General features: G+C 49.4%; 1 long non-coding RNA gene across 1 annotated transcript; it reads right to left on the bottom strand.

Annotated features, from left to right (window-relative positions):
- Positions 1–764: 764 nt before the first annotated feature.
- LOC141419223 (uncharacterized) lies at positions 765–18045 on the bottom strand. Its single transcript, XR_012443924.1, has 4 exons — positions 17972–18045; positions 14667–14866; positions 5760–5874; positions 765–2203 (listed from the first exon to the last, which is right to left on the bottom strand). It is a non-coding gene; the product is annotated as an uncharacterized lncRNA (long non-coding RNA).
- Between the last annotated feature and the right edge of the window lie 3908 nt (positions 18046–21953).

Raw genomic sequence — 21953 nt, 5'->3', positions numbered from 1 at the left:
TCAGCATATACTGGTTACAGTCTCACTTTGCTCTTCCTCTTTGTCACCCCACATCCGGTCAGCAAAGATAGGAAAGGTGGCGTTGCCTGGCACCACCTAGCATTTGGAATTTCACATCTTCCAACTAGTTTTCCTGTGCCTCTTTGCACTCACAGCCTCCTTTGGGTCAAAAGCCACTCCTCTCCAGAAGTCACAACACTGAGCAGGTGAGAAGGTGACAGTGTGGCCTCCAGGCTCACAGGCGAGGACAATGACCGGGGGAAGAAGTCCATCTGCAAGTGCCTGCTCCTCTAGTTAGTCACCTGTCCATCCAAACTGTAATACTGAAGTCAGCTGTGTGTGATTGAAGGGAGGATGAGAAAAGTCACTCAAAATAAGGGGGATAGAGGGGGAGAGACTTCCAGATAGAGGAAGCCACCTGCGAAGACCCTGAGTCAGGAAGGCCTGAGTGTTCAGGACTAAGAGAGAGACAGAGAGAGAGAGAGAGAGAGAGAGAGAGAGATGAGGGACTGGACGTAAGGCAGAGGTGGGGTGGGCTGTGTGGAACCTTCTCAGCATGGTGGATAATCACCTGACCCCACAAAGACGTAGGTCTGTCCCATCAGAGCCAATGAAAGCCACAGTTTGTTTTTTTTTTTTCATTTTTCTTTTATTATTCATATGTGCATACAAGGCTTGGGTCATTTCTCCCCCCTGCCCCCACCCCCTCCCTTACCACCCACTCCGCCCCCTCCCTCTTCTCCCCACCCCCTCAATACCCAGCAGAAACTATTTTGCCCTTATCTCTAATTTTGTTGTAGAGAGAGTATAGGCAATAATAGGAAGGAACAAGGGTTTTTGCTGGTTGAGATAAGGATAGCTATACAGGGCATTGACTCACATTGATTTCCTGTGCGTTGAAAGCCACAGTTTGGACAGGCCCCTGAGTCCCCTGGTGTCCTGTACGCTGGTTTTGGGGAAGCCCCAGAGTAGAAGTGGGGACAGTAAGAGATAATCAATAGATAGAGAAGTATATATTGTTCTTTTTTTTTGGTGGTGATGGTTCTGGGGTTTGACTCAGGGCTTCACGCTTGCTAGGCAGGTGCTCTACCACTTGAGCCCCTCCACCAGCCCTATTTTGTGAAGGGGTTTTCTAAGATAGGATCTCACAAGCTATTTGCCTGGCTGGCTTGGAACCGTGATCCTCCTGATCGCTGTCTCCTGAGTAGCTAGGATTACAGGTGTCAGCCACTAGCACCCAACCAAAAGTACATTGTTCTTCCTGGAGAAACCTATCCTATGTAAATCCACTGAAGGTCCATAACGCCTATGACCATTTTTGTGACTTTGTGTCATTTTCGAATGAGCAAGAGAAAGTTCTGGGAGAGGTTCAAGCAGGGACTGACATCAGATCTGTGTCTTTCCAAAGAGAAAGAGAAAAAAAAAATCCTCTGTTATTTCTTTTAAAGGTGGGGGAGTTGATACAAAAACATCATTCCAGAATTCTCTTAGAATGAAAAAAAGAAATGCAAAATGAAGCTAATCCATCATTATGAAGGAATGCCCTTGTTTGCCTTCCCCTGCCTCCTGGGAGACTGTCCTAATAAGGTCTGGTCCTTCACCCAGTGCACACACTGCTGCCTGGTACCTCCTGTGACCGCTCTGTAAATCTCCAAGACGGCCGTCGGGGTGAGCAGGTGCCACCAGGTCGCAGTTTCTGAGTTTCAGGCTAATCAGCTTACAGTGCCTGCCTATGCTGTCACCTTGGCCTCGCTGGCATTTTTCCCTTGTTAGCAAACTGGCTTTCTTGTTGAATGAATTAATTTTTATAAAGTCTCAGAGATATGGCATATCCAATGGACATTGGCCAAATGCAGTTTGTAGAACTAGGACACTATAGACAGGAAAGTCGTGTGGCTCAAGTTCATGGTTTCACCCTGCCTCACTCACCTTCACCTTGGCTCAGGGATACATAGGGGCTGCAGTCCTTTTGCTCCCCTTTTGTGTGTCCCGTTCACAGGGCTCTCCATGAGGGTAGAACCTCCTGCTCGACCAGTGCCACCCTCTGGCTAGCCCATTGTGGAGGTCCCCATAATGCAGAACTGCAGTCACTTCCTCTGTAGAATGGGAAGAGCATAATTCTACCTATTGGCAGAATTATCTACCATCTTCTGAAGAGCCTTCCACTCCGGCAGGGAGATTACACGCCTCGTTTTGGATCCGTCTGTGAAAAGATGACATATGCAGAGAAGTATGTGACTTCTTTTTTTGAGAATTTCAAGCTGCATTTGAAATCGCTTCTCTCACTCCCTGCGATGTAGGAGTTACCACGCATTGTACGGCTTCAGGAGAAAAGTCCCACAGCCTGTGTCCTGAGAAACCACGACTCACTGACAGAGGGGCTTTGGGGGACCCAGGGAGCACCTGTGTGGGGGTGATTCTGGAACAGCTCCTGTATGTCTTGAATTAGGTGTCAGTGTCCAAGGCCAGCTTCTTCCTAAGTCTGTCATTCCCTAGTTAAACTCTTGGGATTCTAGAAGTAGAAGAGCTTTCTCTTCTTCAGTTAAGGGAGTAGAGACCCAAGAAAAAAACAAACAGGTCACCTACATCTTCCCTGTGAGTATGTGGGCTTAGAGACCCTCTCCAGTGCCCAGCCCTCCTAAGTCCAGGGGTAGAGAAAACTGGGTGTCTCACACTGTCAGAAACGCCATCAAGACCACTAAAAGCATCATGAATTTCAAGCATCATACACATTAAAGATGGACATTTTAGGCCCCACTTGAAGCACATTTTATGGAGTCAGGTTAATTCTTTTTCCCTTCTTTGAGGTTAAAATAAAAGCGCTGGGTCTTCTGCCCAGGCTTGTCCTGTGACTGCTGGGCCAGTGGTATGGACCTACTGCCACTGGGCACTGGTGGTGCACGCCTATAATCCTTGCTAATTGGAAGGCTGAGATTGGGATGATTGTGGTTCGGAGACAGCCCTGGCAAAAAAAAATTCACAAATAGATGGTCCCATCTCCAAAATAATCAGAGAAAATGGACTGCAGGTACAGCTCAAGCACCTGGGGCTTTTTGCAAGCACAAAGCCTTGAGTTCAAACCCCAGTCCCACCAAAGAAACAAAGGTTTTTCCTCCACCCATATATCTTTCCACAAGTCAGCCTCTTCCCAGAGTTCTTCTGTGGATTGTAGGTTTGTTCAGAAAGTGTTTTGAGAAGTACCTCTTCTAAAGCAGGGGGAGTGTTCCCTGCTCCAGGACCCAGCAGCCAGAGGCTCAGTACCTCCCAGCTCCTATCTCTGTGGTGACCAAGACAGCAGCTGTTAAGCAAGGCAGGCACCTTACAGTAAATGTCTGCCTAGATGGGAGAAATCCACTGCCCCTTTAACAGACGCAACACACCTTCAAAGTTGTTCTTTCTGTTGTTTCAGCTAAAACTCTGCAGAAACTTGTGAAGAACCAGCCACGGTCACAGCACCACTCCACTTATTCTTTTAGGCTACCTAGAATAAACTCTGCTTATTATAAAATTGCTTAATACTACTTCAGGACTGTCCCCTCCTCCACACACACGTGTGCCTTCCTATACAAATAGTACAGGTTCCCCAATAAAATTCCCTTTTTTTTTTTATTCCAAGAGAGCATTGCTTTGCAAACAGCCCTGCCTTTCTTACTGGCTGCAAGCAACAAAGCTTCCTTTTCTCTTTCATCTCCTGGCTACACTTTTCAGCTCTGTACTCACAAAGGTGGGAACCACTGTTTGGTCACAAAGCCACTATGCAGGTGCACATCAAGGAACAAGGGAAGACCCTGGCATGTGTCAGGGCAGGCTTCCTAGCAGCAGGAGAGCAGATAGAAGGCTACAGAGTGGAATGGATAGAAAATGAAGTCATGCCTCAGGGACAAATAAGAGCAGCTGGTTTTGATCTGGGTTCTGTGACCTGGAGCAATCACTTAACATCACGAGGCTCAGAACCCTCCTGGGCAGAGCAGTCCTCACCCTCACTCTCTGCTGATGTCCCTTCATTGGAGGGATGACAGTAGAGATGCTCTCATGCCCTCCACCCTCCAATGAGCACGCTAAGTCTCAGAGAAGTCGGGCTTCACCCATCCCTTTGTCTGCCTAGCTGCATCATCTTCTGTTGCCAGGGGAACATTCCAAAGGACGAATGAAGGGTATGGGACCAAGCAGAGAACAAACACGAGCAAGAACAAGTGTGTAGCTTAAGATACACACTTCTCCTGACCTGCCCTATAAGTGGGAAATCCCACACGGTGAGAAAACCCCACAAAACCATGGCATGAAGTCAGGTATGGTGAGCAGGTCAAAGAGTGGCATACAGGCCTTTCTCTTCCTTCCTTCCTTCCTTCCTTCCTTCCTTCCTTCCTTCCTTCCTTCCTTCCTTCCTTCCTTCCTTCCTTCCTTCCCTCCCTTCTTCCTCTTCCTCTTCCTCTCCTTCTACTTCTCCTCCTCCTCCTCTTTTCCTCTCTCTTTCGTAGATGATTTCTTTACAAGCTATTGCAAGAGGAAGAAGAAAAGAAACACATTTTCACAAGATGAAATTGAGTTGGGAGGTCAAACGTCTTTCTTGGTAGCCCCTGAAGTTTCCTGGAAGCTAACGGGAGACATCTTCTGTGAAATGTTTCATCCAAGTGATCAAAGACGCGTGGGATTCATATTAAACAAACGAGCACCTGGATCCTTGCTCTGTTAACCTCCTGAGTGCGTGACATCGAGCAAGAGACTGTAGAGTCTGAGTGGTTCACCTCTCCCATGGAACTACTGATCGAGAGACTGCAGTGGGGGGAAAGCCCCACTTCCTCAGGGTGAAGACAGGATTTCACTTCCCTGACCCCTGAAGCTAAATGTAGTCATGTGATTGACTCTGGGTAATGGAATGTGACTTCTCTTTAAAAAAAATTTTTTTTGGTGGTATTGGGGCTTGAACTCAGGGCCTTACACTTTCCAGACAGGCGCCCTACCACTTCAGCCACTCAGCCAGCTAAAAAAAGGTTTTTTTTTTAAACGCTGGCAAATACTTTAGAATTCAGTGTACAGATCATGATGTCCACTTCCCATCAAAGCTGGAACAGTGGGAGCCTTAGCCTGAAAATCAGAGGACGGGGGTGAGCAAGGCTCTCTCAGCCCTTGTTGGGTCTTCTGATACATCCAGCCACTGACACTTGAGTTTTTTGTTACAGCAGCAAGGCCTAGTATACCTTGGTACAGTAGAATCTGATTCTGGGGTTCGTAAACAGACCCTGGCTATGCCAAAGAGCTCAGGAAGCCTTGCTGCTTCACCACATGGAGGTGACTGTGCCAACTGGGAGGCTCATGGTAAAGGAGAAATTCCTGCGTGACTCAGGCTGGCCGCGGTAGGCTGTGATTAAAAAAAATTCAGGCATGTCCTAAGTTTAATTATGAGGGAAGTTAACCAGTTAAGAGCCATGGCCCAAACCAACAGTCAGATCCCCATTCCTGGTTCGAGCCCTTTTCCTACATCCAGCGTCACAGCTGGATGCAGCCTTTCCTTCTCCAGCTTGTCACTCTGAAGTGCTCTTGGCTCTTAGATCCAGCACTCATTTTTCCCACGACTCTAATTCTGCTGCATGGCTGCAGAACTCGTCCTAGGTTTTTTGTGTAGCATCTGTCATGGTTCAACTAACCCTTTTATTTCAGAGATCCCTGGGTTGCAAGAGTTCTGGTTTAATAGCTAGAGCTTTACTCCAGACTACTTGTCTCTAGCAGGAACCAGAAGCAGAAAAATCGTGAAAACTCACCCAACAGGTCAGCCATGGCACCTAAACACTGGTGGAATCCGCTCCAGGTAATAAGTCCATCTGTGTCCTCCAAGGGCCTTAGGAAAACTCACTGGGCTTCGGGAGTGGAGTGTCCCTGGGAACAGTGGGGAGAGCCAGTGGGAGGGGTGTTGAAGACCTGAGGCCACACCAAGGCAGGAAGTCCCAGGCAACATGGTGGCTAAGAGCACCCTGCAAAGGCCCACCCCTCCTGTGCCATGCCACACGCTCTGCCCTTCCAGGGTTTTCTCCCTCACAACTTCCACAATCATTGCCGTGGGATTCATTTTCTCTGCCACTGTCGAAGGGCAAAATTCCAGCTACTTAAAGCTCTTAATTGGCTTTGATTTTCAGTTTTAGAATCAGGCGACACTCCATTCCATAAAATATAATAAGTATTCTGAAGAGCCAAGCAGAAAGGTTGGTTTTATACATAGAAAATGGTTGAAGAAAACCAAAACCAAAAGCAAATTGAGGATTGTAAGGTGGAGGCCAGGAAAATAACGTATTGTCAACATCGGGTTACTTCAGGTCAGCTTGTTTTGCACAAGGATTAAGGTAGAGGGAACTTCATTACTGTGCCATTTGGGAAGTGACTGTCATCTCTCTAACCCCCGACTCCTCAAAGGTCAGATCATCAGTTTAGTTTCAGCTTTAGCTCCTGTGACTCCATTTTGATTCTTAGCCTGGTCTGTTGAGGACTAGCGCAAGAGCTGGGTCCAAACCAATGACTCCTCTAATTTCTATTTAATTTTATTCAAATCTGACCTCTGACCCTCAACTCCAGGGCCCCTATTTGCTGGATATTTTGGCACAATGTTAGGTACAGGACATACCACTTCCCAGTCCACCACCAAAAACCCTGTTTCCTTTTTGTTTTTGAGACAGTGTCTTTCCATTAGCTCAGGCACATCTCAGGCTCAGGGACCCTCCACCTCAGTCCCACAAGTGCTGGGCTTACAGGTGTGCACCACCACACCTGGCGAAGACCCTTTTGCCGGTTCCATATGTCCATATCTGAGAACTCCAGGTCTGGGAGGAGCAGTCATCGTCACAGTCACTTCTCAGAGCTCTACTGGCCTCTTGGAACACTGATTTTCCCTGTCAATGTGAAGGGCAGGCGCAAATCAGAGGCCAGTGCGGGCCGTCTTGTACATTCCATCGTGGTGTGGACTGGTTCCTTTGAGGATTTCCCTTTGGGGGGCAATGGCTCTAAGTGTAGATTCGTAGGTAGGATGGGGTGGTACAAAGAGAAATGAGTAGGTCTTTGTCCACAGTTGGAGGCACAGAGTACCTAAAACCTCTGGAATTTTCTGAGTAATAGGCGTGTCCTTTGTTACTCACAATGAGTCCTTTCAACCACATCTGAGTTTAGCCTCATGAGGTCATTGAGGATAGGGTCCCTTAGATAGCCTCAGGATGGCACTGGCCACCCAGAGGACCAAATCAGTAGAGGGCTCCCACCTGTCAATCCCACCTGATGGATTCCAGGAATGGGGTGGCAGGAGTGTGTGTGGGGGGGGTGACATTCTAAAAAGCTCCTGAACAATGAGGTTTGATGAGCTTCTGGGCTAGGAATGTGCTCACCAGACAGAAGGGTGGTCTCCCCTATTGCATAGGGACCGAAGCCCTGTGCTTGGGACTCTTCCAGATCTCACCTGTATGCACCTGTACACCTCTCACCTGGGCGTTCGGATCTCACCTGTACACCTCTCACCTGGGCGTTCGGATCTCACCTGTACACCTCTCACCTGGGTGTTCAGATCTCACCTGTACACCTCTCACCTGGGTGTTCGGATCTCACCTGTACACCTCTCACCTGGGCGTTCCTACCTATCCTTTACAACGAAGCAGCAAGTATAGGGGAGTGTTCTGACTTCTGTGAGCTGTCCTTGAAAGTTACTGAACCTGAGAGGTTGTGGGAACCCTGGGCAGACACGCGGCCAGTATCTGAAGTGAGGTCAGTGTAGGGAAAATGACCCCTTGCGCTGTGGGATCTGATTCTGACTCAGGTAGAACTGAGTTAAGCTGTGGGACACTCAGCTGGTGTGGCAGAGTTGGGGTTGCTTGGTCCACTGGCAGAAGTGCTCTTGTAACCACGGCTGCACCATTGCACATTGTCCTTTTCCAGGTCTGTTCCTCCCTCCTGCCCTGCACCAAAGATGCAGCTGCACCAAATGTGAAGATGCCGGGGAGTCTGCCTTTAGATTTCCAGCACCGGAACATCGGGTCAGCAGGACCTCGGGAGACCTTCGGATAACATCAGAAGGAGTAGTGGCTCTCCTTGTTCCTTCTTCCTGTGTGCGTAAACTGCTATGAGGTCTAACTTGCAGAGAAGGAACATGTCTGTTTAAAGAAAATACAGGAAGGGGGAGAGAGTGAGGAGGGGAAGAGAGCAGAGAGAGAGAGAGCAGAAAGAAAGAAAGAAGGAAGGAAGGAAGAAGAATGGAGGGATGGAGAAGGAGGTAGGGAAGGAAGGAAGGAAAGAAAAAGAAGAAAAAATTGAAATGAAAGATCAGACAGAAATTTTAGAACTGGAAAGATGCACTAACACAAAAAATTCATTGAGTGAAAATAAACTTAAAGATAGATCAATAGAAATATTTGATCTGAACAAAAAAGGGAAAAAAAGAAACCTATCAGCCTCAGGGACCTGTGAAAAAATTCCAAAAAGGTTAATATTTATGTCACTAGACTTCTGGAAGGAAGGGTGTATTGGTGTGGAATGGGGGAAGGTTAAGCAATCATGGTAGGAACACTAAGAGACTGAAGAAACTCAATGAATCCCAAACACAACAAAACCAAAGAAATCCACACACCATCATCAAACTGATGAGCCTCCTGAAAGCAACGGGTGACAAATGGCTAATGTCACAAAGGGGAGTGGCAATTTGGAAGACTGCATTTCTGGCAGAAAGAGCGCTCAACCCAGAATGATTCAGGCCCAGTCTCACAGGAGAGCTCCAGCCCAGACCTCCACGCAGTGAAAGTGTCCCCAGGAATGAAGGCGCAGTGGGAGGAAAACAGGGTGGATTTGATCCAGTCACGGTGTAGATGTGTGGAAATCCGGAAGGAACTACTACCTTAATTTGGAGAAGAGAAAACACTGCCAACAGACCTGAAGATCTCATGCAAAAGGAGGTTGCGTAAAGGAAACTTGCAGCAGCCGTAATGAAATTAGAGTAATCGAGTTGGTAAATACCTGGGAAATGAAAGCTCCTTAAAACATGCAAGACGGTCAAAAGCAAAAATTATAACACGGTCTGATAGCGTTTTCGGCGTATTCAGTTCCAATCCTGTGTTGACTGACTACACGAGCTGGATGGCAAAGGTGCTATATGGTGGTTCGCTTGAGATCATAGAATTAAATTCCTTGTAGACTGTGAGGAGTTAAAGGATGTAACTGTAATTCCTACAGTAACTATTAGAAAATGTTCAGGTTTTTTTCCAGCAATGTAGTACAAATAACAATTAAAAATTAAGGGGGTCAAGCATCGTGGCTCACGCCTGCAATCCCAGCTATTTGGGAGGCAGAGGTCAGGGAGGATTGTGGCTCAAACGTTAACTCAGGCAAAAGGTTAGTGAGATCCCCCATTTCAGAAAAGAAGCCAGGTGTGGTGGTGTGTACCTGTAATCACAGCTATGTGGGAAGAATAGGTAGGGGGATCCTGGTCCCAGGCCAGCCAGGGAAAAAAAAGTGAGACCCTATTTGAAGAATAACCTAAAAACAGAAAGGGTTATTGTCTGGCTCACTAGCAAGCACAAAGCCCTGAGTTAAACAAATAAAGTAAGCCAGGCGTGGTGGTGCAGATCTGTAATCTCAGCTTTTGGAAGGCATAGGCAGAAGGATCACGAGTTTGACGCCAACCTGGGCTACACAGTGAGACCCTGTCTCAAAACAAAGATGCAAATATCAGTAAGGGATTTTAGAGTCTGGCCAATGGACCCACCAGCAAAGAGACAGAAATGGAACGATTGTATTTTTTAAAAAGCCAGTACACAGCTATTTTCCAGCAGAAACTCACTTTGAACACAATGATACGTCTACATGTTCAAGATAAAAATGTGAAAAAAGACAAGCCGTGCAAACACTAATCAAAAGAACCCGAATATTTATTATTAGACTTCAGAACAAGGAAATTCCCCAGGGGTGAGAAGGAGACGTTGCCTGGTGATAAAAAGTCAATTCGCAAAGGGACAGAGCTGTCCTTCCTGTATGCACACTCAACAAAGACTCATTTATTTACTTTTGGTGGACTGGGATTTGAACTCAGGGCTTTGTGCTCACAAAGCAGGGGCTCTACCACTTGAACCATTTTGCTCTGGTTAATTTGGAGATGAGGTCTGAAGAACTTTGCCCGGGCTGACCTCAAACTGTGATCCTCCTGATCTCAGCCTCCCAAGTAGCTAGGATTACAGGTGTGAGCCACCGGTGCCCAGCTCCACAACAAAATTTAAGAAGACGAAATCCCAAATCTGGTAAAAACTGAATGCCTAACTGACAAGTCTACAATGAGTGCTAAAGACATCCTAACTCCTCTTCCAATAATTGATAGCACAGGCAGACGGCAAAACAAAAAATATAGAAGAACATTGTCAACCAACTGAATCTAGCTGACACTTTTAGACCCCCTCACCCCACAGCAGAATCCCCTCGTGTCCGTGGAACATTCGTGGGATTCTGATGCACAGAGCGGCCTGCTGGGAAGCGGGGTCCGCGGCCAGAGGAACGGGGGAGTGGCGGGCAGTGGGCTGGAGTGAAGGCTGCATCTTCTCCCTGCCCAAAGACCCCACCCTCCTGAAGGTCACCCTGGGACAGGAAAAGGCGGCGCTCATTTTAATCCAATTGCAAGTGCTTTAAACAACTGAGAACGAATCGGATTGTTTAAACACGTTTGATCTGATTAGGCCTGGATGTAGGTGTCTGGTTTTGAGACGTGGAGCTCAATGTGTTCCTTCTGCCTGGGAAATGTGTTTTTAGTGCGGATCGCACGGGCCACCTCCCACGAGGATCCTACTGGCATCGCTTTACAGCTTACCTGCCTCCTCACTCAGTCTCCACTCTTGCCTTTCTACTTCTGTGTAGCTCACCACGGGGATAAATAAGTGTGGTTCTGTGTCGGTCACCTGGCTGCCAGGCGGTCACCGTAACTCTGAATCCATGTCACACTGTCCATCAGCAAGAGGGCTGCCACTGTGTGACACTCTGAGTGTGATCAGTGTCCCGAGAGTGGACAATTTGGTTCAGAGGGTCTTTGAATAAAAAAATGGGAAGATAACTTCTTACACCTGTTGAAGGCACCACAAGAACAGGACTAAGGGAGAAAGGAGAAAAATAGAGGGATGAACCAGTTCAGGTTATAAAACATGGAAATGTCACAAGGAGAAATTCTGTGGAGCTATCTTCAACAAACAAAAATGTCTTTTTTCAGAAACAAAGGACAGGAAGGTAAAAACGGGTCCTGTCTGGGGATTGGCACCAGTGGGAGGGGGAGGTTGTAAGGAAAGGGTGCAGGAGGGTGAATATGGTGGAATATTATGCACTCGTGTATGAAAATGGAACAATGAGGAACTGTCGAAACCATTCCAGGAATGGGGGGAGGGGATAAAGGAGAGTGATGGAGGGCGAACTCAATTCTGATATATTGTAAGAACTTTGTAACTGTCACAATGTCCCCCAGTGCTACAACAACAACAATAATAAGATAAAAGAGGGAAAAAACGAAAAAACTGGGAAAGGATAGCTATTGGAAAGTCATATTCAGATCACATGAGGACTGTCCAGCTGTTCAGAGGGTCAACATGTTTGCCACGAAAGGTGCATTGCCTGGGACACAGGGTCCTCACAGGTCTGCAGAATCATTTCCCCTTTTAGGTCTTGCTCAGTTGCCCAGGCTGTCCTCAAACTCGTGATCCTTTGCCTCAACCTCCTGCGTGCTGGTGTTACAGGTGTGAGCCATTGCACCTGGCAATGGACTCATTTTCCCTTGCTAACATCCTCTTGCGGGTCTGGCCCCTCGTGAATTACCTTTGATGAAATAATTCTAGAAGTGCGTTGTCCCCGTGAGAAAAGAGCTTCCCAAAAATTATCTTTGTGAGCAGGACGGAAGTTCACTTCCGCTCGGGAAGCTCGTCTCTATAGAACTGGGGAAAATCAGTTTTGGTAAACAGCCCTCCCCAGTGTGATGAAAACTTGGGATAGTAAACAGAGTAAGAAATAATTTTACTGCCAAGAATAAAGGGTCTACTTTTTTTGTTTGTTTTTTTGAGACAGGATCTGGACATGTGGCCTAGGCTGGCTTCAAACTCATGATCCTCTGCCTTAGCTTCCTGAGTGCTGGGATTACAGGCTTGCACCACACGACCAGCTAAGAGCCTACTTTTCATTTTATATGTGTGCAGTGTGTGAAGGTTCCACATCTGTGGATTTAAAATATTCCACAGAATACTGTGGAAAGAAAATATTCAGGAAACAATTACATCCATGGTGAATGTGTACAGACTTTTTTCCTTGTCATTAGTCCCTAAATTTACCTTGTATTAAGTGTTGTAAGTAACTAAGCGTGTGTGAGGATGTGCCAGGGGCACAGGCAGATTTCACACCGTTTTCTACAAGGAATTAGAGCGTCCACAGATTTGGGTCCCTCAGGGGGTCCTGGAACCAATCCCACAAATACAGAAGGGCGACTGTATCTTTCAATGATCCATGAAAGCAAAACGTGAATTATAAGATACCCCGGGGGCCAGGTGTACCTCGGCGGCAGGTCGTGTGAAAGGACCTGACTTCCAACCTCAGCGCCATTTCTTTTTCCCTGTAACCCATACTTCATAATATGTTTGTGAAGACATCAATCTGGCCTGAACTGACCAAAGCTGGGGGTCTGGTTTTGCTTGGGGGCATTAGGATTTGAACTTGGGGCCTCATGCTTGCTAAGCAGGCACTCTGACCCACTTGAGCCACTCCACCAGCCCCCAAAATTGGTTTTAATCTCAAGGTCCGGCTTTTGAAATCAGAGTTGATGCCAGGCTGCACTGATATGTGTGATTTTAAACTGGCTTCACTGCTGCTCAGATCATTTGTGAGCAGTTTCTTCTAAAGTAAAGCAGTTCCTTCCTATTATTGCTTATACTCTCTCTACAACAAAATTAGAGATAAGGGCAAAATAGTTTCTGCTGGGTATTGAGGGGGTGGGGGGAGAGGGAGGGGGCGGAGTGGGTGGAAGGGAGGGGGTGGGGGCAGGGGGGAGAAATGACCCAAGCCTTGTGTGCACATATGAATAATAAAACAATAAATAAATAAAGTAAAGCAGGATCACCCCGCTAGCCCCTGCTCCTCCAGAGCTGACGTGGTTCCCTGCACTTGGTCTCATCCCCTCGGAACAAACTGGGACAGGGTGCTCTGTCCCAACGTGCTGGGTCTGCCCTGGGTCTGCTGCTTCCACTGGGAAGTGTTTTCTCTTTGGGGCTGTCATCCACTTTGACCTGTGATGGGGGGATCCGGCCTGATGCCACCCGATCCAACCTGCTTTTAACCATCTTAGAGTCAGGTGCCTGTGACAGCCTGTGGGTCCCGTTACCACTCCGTGTGCCTGAGGGTGGGCGGCACTCACTCGGATGAAGGCAGAGCTGGGCAGCGCGGTCAGAAACACGCAGGGGAGGTGGGCTGGGAGGGGCCCAGGTGGCACAGGCTAGACAGTAAAAGGGAGGGAGGAAAGGGAAGGCATCCCGGCTGGGCTCTTCTACACAGGTTGAAATGGGGATTCCCAGACACAAGGTAGGTTTTTTGTTGTTGTTGTTTGATCTTCTGTATTTATTTTTTGTTAATCTTTCGGGGGCACTGGGTTTGAAGTCAGGGCCTCACACTTGCTAGGCAGGCGCTCTACCATTTGAGCCCTTTTTGGCTTTAGGTGTTTTTTAGGTAGGGTCTCTTGTTTCTGGCTGGGGCTAGCCTCAGACTGCAATCCTCCTACCTGTGCCTCCTGCATAGCTGGGAACATAGGTATACCACTATGCCCAGTTTGCTGGTTGAGACATGTCTCACTAACTTTTTGTCCTGGCTGGCCTGGAACAACCAAGATCCTCCTGATCTCCATCTTCCAAGTAGCTGGGATTACAGGGATGAGCCACTGTACCTACCCCTTCTGTTTTTAAATATGGATGAAGATCCCAGAAGAGGTAAGAGGGCATAGAGTAGAGGGACTGGCTTGGAAACAAAGGCGTTTTGTAATTAAATTGGGACATTTTACAGATGTCATCATAGTTTTAGCTATGAAGAAAAAAATTTTTATCATAGAGCTGTAGCTCTGGCTCAACAATTATATAGCTGATTTCATTCTTTTGACAATTTTATCAAATTTCCAGAAGACATTTGGTGAACATGTGCCCATCTAAGTCCTGATCCCACGGAAGAATGAAGATGAGAAAGGGGAGGAAGGCAATTTCAGGAGTTCTCGATGGCCCCCAAGTGAAGACATGACAACAGGTTCGGGTCCTGGCCTCTATCCAGGGACTGCTGCTTCCCCACTCCCTACTCTCACAAGTGTCAGGGCTGTGGCAAAGATCAGAAACCACCAGCAGCCGGCAGGTGGCTCACGCCTGCGACAGCTACTCAGGAGCAAGAGATCGAGAGGATGGCGGTTCAAAGCCAGCCCGGGGAAATAGTGTGAGACCCTATTTTGAAAATACCTAACACAAAACAGGGCTGGGGGCTTGGCTCAAGTGGCAGAGCACCTGCCTAGTAAGTTAGAGGCTGTGAGTTCAAACCCCCTGGTGCTACCAGAAAAAAAAAAAAGAAACCACCACCTCAAGAGACTGACTGACCCTAGGGCTGGACGCCCATGTGTTCCTGGTTACCCAGGACAATCATGACCTCGCAGTGTCATTACTAACCTCAGCCTCCTTTCGCTTTCAACTTTGTGCAATTTGCTGACGAATCTCATCAATCCACTTAAGACCCAGCTCCTTCTTCTGTCTCTCTCATTCTTCTGTTCCACCGAGATTTGATCCATTCCATACCTTAAAATTCGGTCACTTTCACGATAGGTCCAGAATCTTCACCTTGTTTTTCTGAGTCCATGATTTCTCTTCACCTAGATCCCAAAGCAACATCTGTCACAGTGCCAGTGGGAGTGGCAGAGACCAATGACTCCATCACTCACTCCTGCAGCTAGAAGTCACCTACATATTTACTGAACCTGGTCCCAGCACTAAAGGGAGATGGGAAATGTTCGCTCCCATGTTGGGAAATGGAAAGGTGTTTGCACGTGTTGCCAGCTCCTCTGGAAAGTGCCCAGGGATGGCAACTGAAGTCCCATCTCCAGGTGGGTGCTTCTTTAAGGCCACCCCGTGCAGCTAGGAACAGGCCTTGTGCCATGACTGTGGGCGTAGCCTTGGCAGATCTGCCTCATTAGTGAATAGCAAAGGACAGAGTCACGGAAAAGACATGAATGGACAGATCGCACACTCCCCACCCGGGGAAGCCATGGCCCCGGGGAGCGTGGCAGGGGACTGACGCAGTTCCAGAGGGTGGCCTTCGGAGAGAGCTCGCTCTGGGCTGCAGGGAGGACCAGGGCAAAGCCGATTTCTTCCTGCTGGACTCTGGGGCTCCAGTCTCTTCCTGGAGAGAACTGGGGTTCCTGCTCTCTTGGTGAGACTGGGAAGCTCTGCTGCCTGGGTGTCATAGTGCCTGGGGAACATGAGGCGACAGGTCTGAAGCTGTGTCACAGAAGCAGATGGGCAGCTTGTCAGAGTCACAGCTGATTCCTGTGCCACCCTGGGAGGAGCAGAGGGATGACGTCCAGGGGGCAATTTGTGAACCAGGAGTGTGTGTTTGACTTCGAGAAGACACTGCTCCAGCTGCCTCTATGCTGTCATTGTGAAATGCAAGCCCAAGTGCACTGACAAAATTTAAGACCGTTTATCAGAAAAATAAGCATCAAAAAAGGAAAAGGACCGTGGGTGGGCTGGGTACCCACTAACGGAGACCCACCTGCAGTCTTGAGGTCAGATGCTTCACTCCCCTCTCTGAGCCCCAGTTTTCACAAACGTGGCGTGGCTGGCCCTACCTGACCTGTGTCCACTGCAAGGCAACTTGGGGTGCTAAATGAGACTGTGGCAGACCTGAGCCCCCCAGCTCACCAAGATGGAATTGAACCTACACGTGCAAGGGAGATGGGGCCCTGGGCTGCTTCTCCCCAGTGAGTCCCTGCCATCATCCTGCTCTGCCAGGGGCAGATGTAGAAGAGGAGGCTGTCACAGGGCAGTGTCCCCAGAGATGGATCCTGAGGGAGAGCTCCCCCCAGGTTGTTTCATTTACTTGGGGTGATCTCAGGAAGGGTGTGGGAAGGGGGAGGCGGGGCAGGGGAGGGAGGGAGGTTGATAAGGGTGTGCGAGGAGCAGGTGGGGACCCTGAAGGACACCGTGGAACATGAGTCAGTGTTGCCATTGAGCGGGGTGTGGGGTGGTTGCCCACAAACTCCTGCCCCTCACTGCTGGAGGATCTGTCTGTACGTTGACTTATTGACACCCTGGCCTGAAGAGATGCCTCCAGGTGACAGCTAGGGCAGGTCAGGGAATGTGACTGGAGGAGCGAGAGTATCTCCTAAAGAGAAGGCAGCAAGAGACAAGCTGGAAATTCAACTCAGCAGAAAAACACGCAGTGTCTGCAGTACATCAGAGCCTGGACAGGAAAGACAGAAGCCTGGGCTTCCAGAGGTAGAGCCCTTCTCCCTTTCCACTCTCATGCTGGCCTCCTGTGCCCACGACCCTCTCACTTGCAATCGCCCACTCTGCACACCCTTTTACAGAAGGCAGGAGGAGAACTGGAGGCCCAGAGTGACCTCCCAAGCCTTTTTTGTTGTTGTTACTGGTTTTTTACTGTTAGTAGTGCTGGGATTTGAACTCAGAGCCTCATGCTCGCCAGGCAGGTACTCTACCACTTGAGCCACTCTGCCAGCCCCACCACGTGCAGAATTCTTACACAGGGGTCTTACAGTCGTGCCAAAGGGCAGTGAAGCCCTGCTGGGAGCAGGGGCTGTGGAGCGAGGTCATGCTGAGTTCAAGGTCCAGTTCTGTCCCCCAGTAACTGTGCAACATTGGACAACTTTCTTCCTGTTTTTATCCTCAAGTTTCCTCATCTGTAAAATTGTAAAACAGTAGCAAAGTCCCCGCAGGGTGGCTGTGCAAATTCAGCAAGCATTGCTCTTATCCCAGAGTCTGGCACTGAGAAAATACTCAAGAGACTCTAGTTATTATTATTTCCACTCATTCTACAAGTGTTTGTTGAGTGTCTGTTAGAAATAAAGTCAGTGCTGGTCCATTTTCAGGGCGTTTAACCAGCCACTTGCTTGGGTATCAGCTTGTGGATGTTGGGGGAGGGGAACTTACACTGGGAAGGGTAAATCACGCTAAAATGAGGAAATAGCTAAAAACTACAGATGCCAGAAAGCACATGTCACAGGGAGTCCTGCACCCTGGAGCGGGACTATCATGTCTTGGGAACCAGATCGCTCCCCTCAAATGGTGCAGCAGTGATGACAGTGTTCTTTGGACCCCTTGAAGAACAAGGACTGAGATAATGACCAAGCAGGCTGTACCTGTGACTGGGACCGTCTAACTCTGCATACCTTTTGTCCCCTGCCCCTAATTCTGTCTATTTACTGCTAAAGCGCATGTGTGTACCCCGAAGATGACTGAGGGTGAGCTGAGTGCTAACTGTGCCTCTTCCTACAGTGTGTCCCCGGCTGTGTAATAAACCTCGCTCTGCTCCGCCGTGCCTCTGTAAGGTACAGGGACAAGTGTCAGACCTGACGTGTGGAAGCCCAGGAGTTTGGGCTTTGAGTCCTAAACTCGGGTTCGGTCCTAGGTCAGCCTATCAAAACTGCAGCGGCAGAACATACTGAGTGGTTTCCACTTTGGACCTGAAGCCACTTCCAACAATCCACGAAGGTCCACACTGGTGGAGTGGCTCAGTTGATAGAGTGTCTGCCTAGCAAGTGTGAGGCCCTGAGTTCAAACCCCAATACCACCACCAAAAAAAACCCAACACATCATGTTCCCCCAGTACAAAAGCAATGAAGATAAAAAAACGACAAAAAAAACATCTTTAGATATTAGCATATCTGAAGAAAGAACGTGTGGAAGCCAAGTGGAAGTTCAAAGAGCTCAGACAGAAAGCACTCTAGGGAGGAGCCTACCCCGTCCTGCTGAGGAAGCTCCTCCTGGCCTGCTCCTCCAAGCCTCAGCTTGTCACAGCCTTCTCCCTGCTGGCCTAGGAGGTAAAATGCACAAAACACTCCTGGAGTTCCCAGCATCCACCACTGCTACACCTGCACGCTCCTCCCTCGTCGCTGGTCAGCTTCTGAGTCCACGATAGGTGCGTTGAGAATGGCGTGCACCCTCACGGGACAGAGCATGGCACCGGACACCAAGGACAGAGTCGCAGGTCACCCTCCTCCTCCAACCCCACATGGCCAAAGACTTTTTACAAACTGTATGGTGAAGAGGGATTGCACAGCAATGCTAGAATCCTGCCGACAGCGGGGCGGCTGAGTTGCGTGGGGATCCCCAGCTCGTGGTCCCACTCAGCACACAGGTCAATCACAGCAAAAAGGAACAAAGCAAACCCAGCCAAGGGAAAGGGCAGAGGGAGAAGACCCCAGAGCAAACCAAGCACTGGCACCTGCATGCTCTCCAGGTGGGATCACACAGGCTACAGCCATCCCCAGCCATGGGTTCTGCCTGCACCTGTGATATGACATCCACCAGGGAAACTCAAGAGACACCAGGTCTTGGACTTGTGCTGGGGGCTGTCACACAGGCATCCTTTGCCTAACAGGAACCCAAATTCTGGACTCTCAGAAGGAAGACGGTGTTCACCATAATACACTGTACAAGCAGTGTGGGCTCAGAGCGACCCTGGCTACGGATGGAAGATTCTAGGTCAATGTGGGTTGCCGTTTACTGGCCACATTTCCACCCTCACGCCAGTCAAGGTCCAGGGGTGCAAGCAAGCCTCCTACGGATGGCCGTGTCAGGCAGCGGTGTGTACTCTTCCTGCAGCCTACGGTTGCAGTCAGTGTTTCCAGACAGTAACACTAGGAAGTTCTCATCTGCGAGCCACACGTTCAGGTATTAAGAAACCTTTGCTCTCTTCTCTTGAAGTCCAAGGATTGATGTGGATGTATTTTTTCCCACCAAGAGGACTCAAGGTGCTACTCCCACCCAGGGTCCAGGGCTCCAAGATGGCAAAACAGAGTTATGCCACCCCCACTGCCCACCCCGCCTTCTGCCACCACCTTGCACCATCACCCTTTGCCAGATTGAGTGTTAATGCAGCCTACCTGATCAGAGTGCTAAATATGATCCAACTGTCCATTTGTCACTCTTGCCCAAGCCACAGCTGACCACCATGGTCTCCCCAATCCTTGCTTCTGAAACCTGGAGGGGACCTCCCCCTCCCCCTGCAGAACCCTGTCAGGGGACCGTCCTGAAGGCAGTGTCCGGTGCAGCTCAGAGAGAAGCCCTCCCGAGGCCAGGACCACAGAAGACACCTCCCTCTGCTTCCTCCTCTCTCCGTGTTCCAGCCTCTGCCCCCACCTCCTGCTACAGCCAGGAGATTGCTGGCTCTTTATTTTGCTTTTCAGAAGCAAACTCATCACAGCTCAGGCTGCAGCAAAGTGAAATTTTCCTTAAACAGCTGCTCAAATATCCTGGGAGACGTGAGCTTACCCGCCCTAAGTCAACCTTGAATCTATGCAGCGGCCTGACTCAGTGGCTCGTGGGAAAGCCTGACCCTCAGCCCTCTTCACCTCGCAGTGAGTGGGCATGGTGTATTCGTCTTTCCATCTTCAAAGGAACGAGCTCAGGGAGACTGTGTCTCCCAGCTCAATTGGTCCATTCATGGGAGCCCATGTGGGTGCCCCTTTCATATCACCCCAGTGGGAATTCCACTTCTGGGGTTTTTCTCCAAATTTAGAATCTGGGCTGTTTGTGGGTGGGGGAGCTGGGAACGTTTCAGGACAAATGAGATCATGAAGACCCACAGAACCAGACGCTCCCACTTGCGCCCTGTCAACTCAGTTTCGTGCCATGCACTGGAATGGAAAGTAGCCAGGCCACCGGGAGGGAGTTCCCGCTTCCCTTTCATGAAACAGGAAGGGCCTGGGCTGGAACACGCTGTGAGCACATCCAGGAATGGGCACGGAGAGCCAGTGCTCACGCCCACGGAAGGTAAGGACTCCGCCAGGACCGCCACCCTCTGTAGATTTCTAAGTGAGATGTTGAAGTCATTTTTCTGCCCCACTCCCACTCCCCTTCCTCCAGAAAGGCATGGGATGTTTTTAGCCAGAAAAATAAATGACCCATAAAAATGAACAGAAAAATACCATATAGGGGACAGGACACCCTCCCACCAGTTTCCAAAGATCCCTGGAGTGGCCTTTAATTTAAAAAGGCTTTGGAGTCCTTATAGGAGAGCAGAGAGGGACAGGCATGAGCCGGCATGCATCTGCAAAGAGCTGGGAAGGGGAAGAAGGGAGGAACCGCCGGAAGAACCCGATGTGGGGCTGGGTGAAAAGTCTCAGGGCACACCGCGTGTGTCTGCTGCGATCTCAGGACTGTGATTTGCCAAGTCCGGCGACTGTCCTCCTTGCTCATCTTCCCTCTCCTTCCTGTGCATCAGACACATTCTTCCTGCCTTGGCCTCTACGGAACTGTCCCGACTTTGCGTCCCCCACATCCCTGCCTCAAGCTGCACAAAACAAGCCTGACTTTCCTGCCTGACCCGCTCATCTCCTCCCTCGTCCCTCAGTTAAAGGCGCCTTCGGCACCTCGGGCCCCATCCTCGGAGTCCTCCTTGGCTTCTCTGTCACACTCACTTCCTGTCTGTCAGCAAACCCTGCTGGCTCAACTGTCCCAATGTGTGGCCATCAGACCCCTTCTCTCCATCCCCTGCTCCCACTGTCGCTCACCTGGGTTATTGAATTCGTTTTCTGATTCTTCTCCCCACCCCTCAGAGGATGGATTCTCAGCCCAGTAATTAGACTGATAGTGTCAAAATGAAGGGGCAAGAGGTCAACCTCTGTGTAAAGCTGTCCAGTCCCACGCAGAGGGGACACCAAGGCTCTCACTATGGTTTTCAACACCTGTGAATGCTTGGCTTCTCCTGGCACACAGGCTCTGAGCTGGGTTCCACCCCCCCCCATTCTCCCACCCCCCCAGGCCCATTCTCCCACCCAACCCTTTCCTTGCTGTTCCTTCTGCTAGAAATGCTTGTCCCTCAGGTGTCCACCCAAGTCAGTCAGTCACTTTCTTCAGGTCTTTACTCGAATACCACTTTCTTTGTGATGCTGTCTCAAATTGCAGTGGCCATGACATTTTCCACCCCCTTCCTTCCTTTCTCTCCAGTACTCATCACTGTGGAACCACTGCAGCAGAAATGTGTTTATCTTGCTTGTTGTCTACCCCCCCACTAGAATGGAAGCCCCGTGAGGACCTGGTCCTGGTCTCCTGTTATTCCTTGCTTGTTTTGATGGCTGATCCTCTAGCAGTCTGTTCTTAGATAAATAATGAATGAATGATGGGAAACATCTGCCCAAATCCACAGCACCGCTGGCCTCCTCGCTCTGAACAGGGCAACCCTGTTTATCAGCTCAGGTGGCTGCCTGGTCCCCACGTCTCCGGAGCGCTCCCACCTACTCAGACACGCCACTGTGCTCCTCCCCTGCTGCAGATCTGACCCAGGGCAGCTTGGTGATGATACCCAGTCTCTGCAAGGTCAGGAAAACCTGACCAGCTTCTCAAGGTCACTTCAAGTAAGTGGCTTTGATGAACTCCAAGCTCTGCTTCCTCCTTTGGAAAGTTCTTGTGCCCACAGAGTAAGGAAGCTGCCTGGGGCGTCTCTCCTGGTGCTCAGGACACACTGGTCCCCATTCCTCCTGTCTGTGCTTTCCCAGAAACCTCTGGGCCCTGGATTCTCCCAAAGACTGTGCCCCTCATCTTCACCAAGTAACTCCTTCAATTTCCTCCCTGGTTCAAAATCTCTGTTTCTTCCAAAGGAGGAACATTTCATGAACCCAACCCCAAAGAGCTAAAGACAGTAACAGCAAAGGACACCACCTCCCGTGCACTGCCCAAACTAGTGGTTTCTTCACAGCAGCTGTCCTGAAAAGGCTCCAG

The sequence above is a fragment of the Castor canadensis genome, chromosome 19, assembly GCF_047511655.1.
Source record: "Castor canadensis chromosome 19, mCasCan1.hap1v2, whole genome shotgun sequence".
In the NCBI taxonomy this organism is placed as follows: domain Eukaryota; kingdom Metazoa; phylum Chordata; class Mammalia; order Rodentia; family Castoridae; genus Castor; species Castor canadensis.
Note: the sequence above shows the minus strand (reverse complement) of the source record. Positions and strands in the feature narration are given on the sequence as shown.